Raw genomic sequence first — 6000 nt, forward strand, 5'->3', positions numbered from 1 at the left:
TGGAGTGGCAGGTTTTTAATGCACACTGTTCATATATGTAATGGCAAGTAGCCCCAAGAGGTTGGATCCCATAAGTAAGCCTAATATCTCTTTGTAGGTTTATTTGTATTTGGAATGTGTGTTGTAAGCTATTATGCATGATAGTTGGTGTATGTCAGTAACAGTGAAACCAAAGCAGTAAATGGTTGTTGTGGGAGATTCATTCTGTGATGAGATCTCGAGCTAGGTGTTTTGGTTTAGGGTTAAACTAGAAAGAGAAATAGTATATCTATATTTTAGAAACTATTAATATTAAAGAACACTCAATATACTAGATAGAGTAGTTAAAAAGAAGAGAATGAGTGATGAAAGTAAAAATTGAGGAAATTACAATAATTCATCAAATATAAAAACAATTAATAATAAATTATTTTATATAGTAATAAAATCAAAGGGATGTAATGTTTACCTTATATACGCGATGGTAAACTTCAAACTAATATAAGTAGTAGTATTTATATATATATATATATATATATATATATATATATATATATATATATATATATATATATATATATGTGTGTGTGTGTGTGTGTGTGTGTGTGTTATTTGTTAGGAAAAAGTGCATGTTTGCTATTTTACTTGGAAACGTGCTATCTTCACAATAACATAAAATACACTAAAACGCTACGATACTGCCTTCTATGCTTTGTCCACTATCTTATATGTAAATCTCGAAATTAACGTTAAATGTAAAAATTTAAGGTAAAAATTAAAATGAAAACTATTTTCAAATTTTAAATAGCTGATTTAGAAATGTAATATCATATGTGGATTTTTGATTTGAGGTCCAACATTTTAAATTACAAATTGCATTTTTTTACTGAAGTTCATGCTTTTCATTAGAATGTGCATTAACCTTTTTAAATTAAAAGTTATAACTTTTTAATTTAAATCTAAACCTTTGAAATTTGAATTTAATTAAAAAGTTTGTCAATTCTGAATTCACAAAATTTGAACTTATTAAAATTTGATATTGATATTTTTAATTTTACACGAGACATTTTTAATTTGAAATTTTGCTTTTTTTAAACTTAAAGTTGTCAAATATTTAATTTGTCGTTGAGGTTTTAAAATGTGAAGTCGATTCTATACTTTTTTTAAATTTGAAATTCGACGTTTTAAATTGGAAGTGTCAAATTATTTCCATTTTAAATATTACGTTTTTCATTGAGAGTTATCTCCCTTGCACTGTTCCCTTTTTTTTCTTGGTTTTTCAATTTGGGTCATTTTTTATGCAATTTCACGCCGAAATACCAATTAAACATCAATTTTTTTCTGTCTCTATCCAAACATGGACAAATTATGTTCCTTTTTGAAGCTATCAAACCTTTTTCTATCATGGACAAGCGCAGCTATTCGACGTTGTCCGGCTAATATATAAACATGTATTGATGAATAAAATGTAATTATTAACAAAAGAAACTAGCATAAAAAATAGAAACAATTCCATCTCAAAATTCGTGGTCGAATTCAATATAGATATTTTATAAATTAACTTTTTAATTAAATAAATTTCATATTTATTAAATAAAAATAGAAATAGCAGTGAATAAGTGGATGCTAAATTAATGTTGCTGACATATTTTGTTTATTTCTGGTGTTATCACATATTTTTGTAAAAGCTCAAAATAGTTAACAGTTGAAAACTCGCAAATAAAAACGACACATATTAAAAGGATAACAAAAATATCCTAAGTTTTACCAATAACCCTAAGTTTTACTGGTAAAACGCCCAAACAAAAACAGTTGTAAAACGACACATAATTGCCTGAGTTTAGTGAAGTTCAGCAACTATTCAGCAGCAATTGTTGTTTTTTTGTGTGTCAACGAATGTGATATAATTCATCGAAATAAGATTTTAAAATATCTTACAAACAGTTTCCACATGTTAGAAGTATACAAGTTGGTAGAGAATTTAATTCTATTGCATTTGTTGTAAATTATTTAGTGTTTTTGTTTTTTGTTCACGACTATTAATGATTGTACTATAAAAAAACATTATAAATATCATTTATGTAACCTGGTGTTTACTGACTATTGAATACTAGATGGCTCTCAGTTCAATCCCTGGTTTGCAATGCATGCGAATCTAGCCACACTGAAAAATTGTAAGACAGCAAAAAGGTCTGTGAATGACTATATAAGCACTCCTTCTCAGATTAAGCACTGTCATTAATGATATCGCCTGCTACTACTTGAGCATAATACAAATAAATAAATAAATCAATAAATAAATAAAGCATTGTTTTGTAGCCAAGTGGTTAGAGTTACTGGCTATTGACTAGAAAGTTGTTGGTTCGATTTCTGGCTTGACTGAATATATATATATATATATATATTTAAATATTTTTTGCGGGGTACAAAATTTTATTATGGCTATGTAAAAACCAAATTTAAACTTGTTTGAAAACATTCTTTATTTTAGACTGTGAAATTAAAAAATAAAAATGAATGCGTCAGCTGACCGGTTTCGAACCTCGCTCAACAGAGCTAAAATCAAGCTTAATTACGTTTTAAAAAGAAAAGGGGGGGGACAATGAATCAGAGATGAAAAAGTAAGGGGGGGGGGTTAATATATGCATTAAAAAAAGAGGGGGGGGGTTTAATTATTAAATAGAAACTAGATTAAGCCCTAAGAGATTCTCTGTTTGTTCGCAAAGAGAAGGTCTCAGAGTCTCAATATATATAGTTTCTAGAATTTTGAGATGGTAAAGAGAGTGTGACTTGCTAAGTATGGAAAAAAAGTCTGCACTAAAATTCGAAGTGCAAATACGATTATTTATAAGGTGCTCTTCTATAGATGAGCCATGGGTATTGTTCAAAACGTCCGAAGGTAAGTAGTTTCCATTTCGAATTTTGGATGGAACATGTTGTTTTACCCTATTATCTAATCTTTGAGACGTTCACCCACACTGCAGCTACATTTAAATAAATACATAATAGAATTGTTATGGTGGGGAAGAATAACGTCTTTACAAATTGAAGACAAAATGGGTTTACAAGAAAAAACAACAGGAAAAATTTGCTTAGCAAATCTTTCACTAATATTACCTAGCCAAGATAGGCGTAGGTAGATAGGGCATTTGTCGACAGATGCCTGTTTAATTTTATTGAAATTAGAAATTTTATTTCTAATTGTTGATTCCATGATTTGCAATGGAAAACCATTATTGCAAAGAGTCTTGGTAATAAATTTGACTTCATCATTTAATTTGGTCTCTGAACATATCATACAAGCCCTATGGATAAGGGTGTTGATAAGATTATATTTTTGTTTGGTGGGGCAAAAAGAGTCCCTATGTGTGTAAAGACCAGTGAACGTAGGTTTACGGTAGATAGAAGTCAAGAAAACGGAAGGTGTTTTACAAACCAGTACATCTAGAAAAGGAAGGGAAGAATTACTTTCCTTTTCTATAGTAAATTTTAAGAACTGGGTGAATATTATTAAGGGATGCAAAAAAGGTATTCGCTTCCGTTTCATTGTTGAACAGACAAAAAGTGTCGTCAACATAATGAAAATAAATATCTGGTTTTTGAAAGTCAGATAAAAGAGCCTTTTTGTGGAAACCTACGAAAATATTTGCCACAGCTGGTCCCAGGAGAGAACCCATCGAAATACCATCTATCTGCCTGTACATTAAAACTGAATTCAACCGACATGGTGGCGAATTCCATAAGTTCCACAAAAATATTCTCAGGAATAGGGGAAGTTGGGAGCTGACTGCAATAAAGGGCATCGGCACATATATCAATAGTCTCTGAGAGTGGAATGCAGGTAAATAGGCTTTCAATATCAAAAGAACACATGAATTTGTCAGTCTGAGTATAATTCTGCATAAATTTAGCAAAAGAAAAAGAATCTTCCCGTTCGGACATGGGCTAGTCAACATGTGTATATCTTTTCCTTATGCATATATGTATTAATAAATCATTTGTTCATATAAACGTCTCTGCTATAATTCAAGCATCAACACACCCCACACCCACATACCAATTCAACATGGTGGCAGCGATGAGGATGCTAAAAAGAAAAATTACTTAAAAAAAAAAAGAAGCAAGACGTGACGAAAAAAAAAAATAACAACAACGGAAAACAAACATTCTTTTGAAAACAATTGAAACAACTGGAATCCGAAAAAAACTAAAAAAAAAAAAACAAAAAAAAACAACACATTTTTCACAGAATACAAGTATTTATCAGGTATTTGGATTCACTTTTAACACTCCTTTTGTAACTTCTCGTCTCGTATTTTTTGGCGCCATTTTTTAAAAAACTTGTTGCTACTGCTACTATCTCTTTTTGTTATTACTGTCTAAACGATATCCCCTTAATAAACTGGCAAACAGAAAAACCGACCGAAACCTTCCACCTTTTCAAACAACGAATGCAACTGTATTTTATTCTTGATAAAATAAAAACAGAACAACAAATAAGTTATATTTTATTGCAAATCGGGGATGAGGGGCTTAGAAGATTTAATACCTGGACATTATCGGAAGAAGAGAAAAACTCTCCTGAATTTATATTTAATCGATTCATAGAACAGCTCGAGCCAAAAGAGAATTTTAGAGTGAATCGATTAAAATTAATGTCCTACAGACAAAAACAAGATGAATCGTTGGATGATTTCGTAAATAGATGTAGACGACTCACACAAAAATGTTTGTTATGTGAATCTGATCAATAACAACGCATAATAGAACTTATTATCACCAGCACTCCAATTGTAGATTTCCAAAAGGAGTTGTTGGGAAAAGACAATACCCTAACATTAGAAGAATCAATTCGCATCGGAAAAATGTATGAAGCTTCTAACATACATCTAAAACAACTCAGGGTTATGTTAAATAGCAACGAAAATAGTAGCACCACCATTATCCAGACGATAAGAACATCAAAAAGTTCTAAGAAATTTAATAACTGTTTTAATTGTGGTAGAAGCCATGAACTTCGTCGTGGAGCTTGCCCAGCATATGGATCAAAATGCAAAACATGTGGTAAAGATAACCACTGAGCAGCAGTTTGTTTATCAAGCAAAACAAAACCGCAGCAAAGATCGAAGTTATGAAGCAGAGACTACAAAAAGTCAAAGCCGGAGTATCAACCACAATATCAGAGAGACCAGTCCAAGAAAAGACGGCCCATCCAAGCTGATGCAATATGCAATACTCAAGGAATAGATGAACAACTTGAAAGCCTTACTTTTAACAACATCAAAACGTTCTCTATCACCCAGAGAGACGAAGCTTTTGTTTATGTAAATATTAAATTACCTACCAGAAACGGAGTCCACAGGTTGAGGGTGAAAATTGATACAGGAGCCCAAGGTAACACATTACCAGTCTCTACATATCGTAGAATGTTCCCGGAGAAATTGGATGCCTATGGTTTCCCAAACATAGAAAACAAAACAAGGAAAAACAAACTAATAGCATATAATGGTACTCCGATAAAATGCTATGGTAGCATCAATATGCCAAACAAATACAATGGAACAGACTGGCACAACAGTGTTTTTTCATTGTAGACGTACAAGGGCCAGCAGTTCTAGGATTACCCTCATTAGAACAGCTCAAATTAGTCATCCTTCACTGCACAATCAGGAAAGAGGATAGACATCAGCCTCCTGTTGCAACACCAGTCAATACAATAAAAGACCTGATGCAGATGCACTCAGATCAGTTTGATAAAATTGGTTCCATGCTAGGGTCTGTGCGTCTATCACTCAACAAAAGCATATTACCGCACATCGATGCACCTAGAAAAACACCAATTGCTCTAAAAGACAAGATAAAGCAGGAACTTGATAACATGGTCGAAAACAATATTATCAGAAAGGTGATAGAGCCAACAGACTGGGTTTCGAGTTTAGCATATCACATAAAAAAGATGGGAGCCTGAGAATATGTTTAGACCCAAGACACCTGAATACAGCACTCAAAAGACCACATCAT

This window comes from Euprymna scolopes, chromosome 29, assembly GCF_053919585.1.
Source record: "Euprymna scolopes isolate OS-2025 chromosome 29, ASM5391958v1, whole genome shotgun sequence".
Classification (NCBI taxonomy): Eukaryota; Metazoa; Mollusca; class Cephalopoda; order Sepiida; family Sepiolidae; genus Euprymna; species Euprymna scolopes.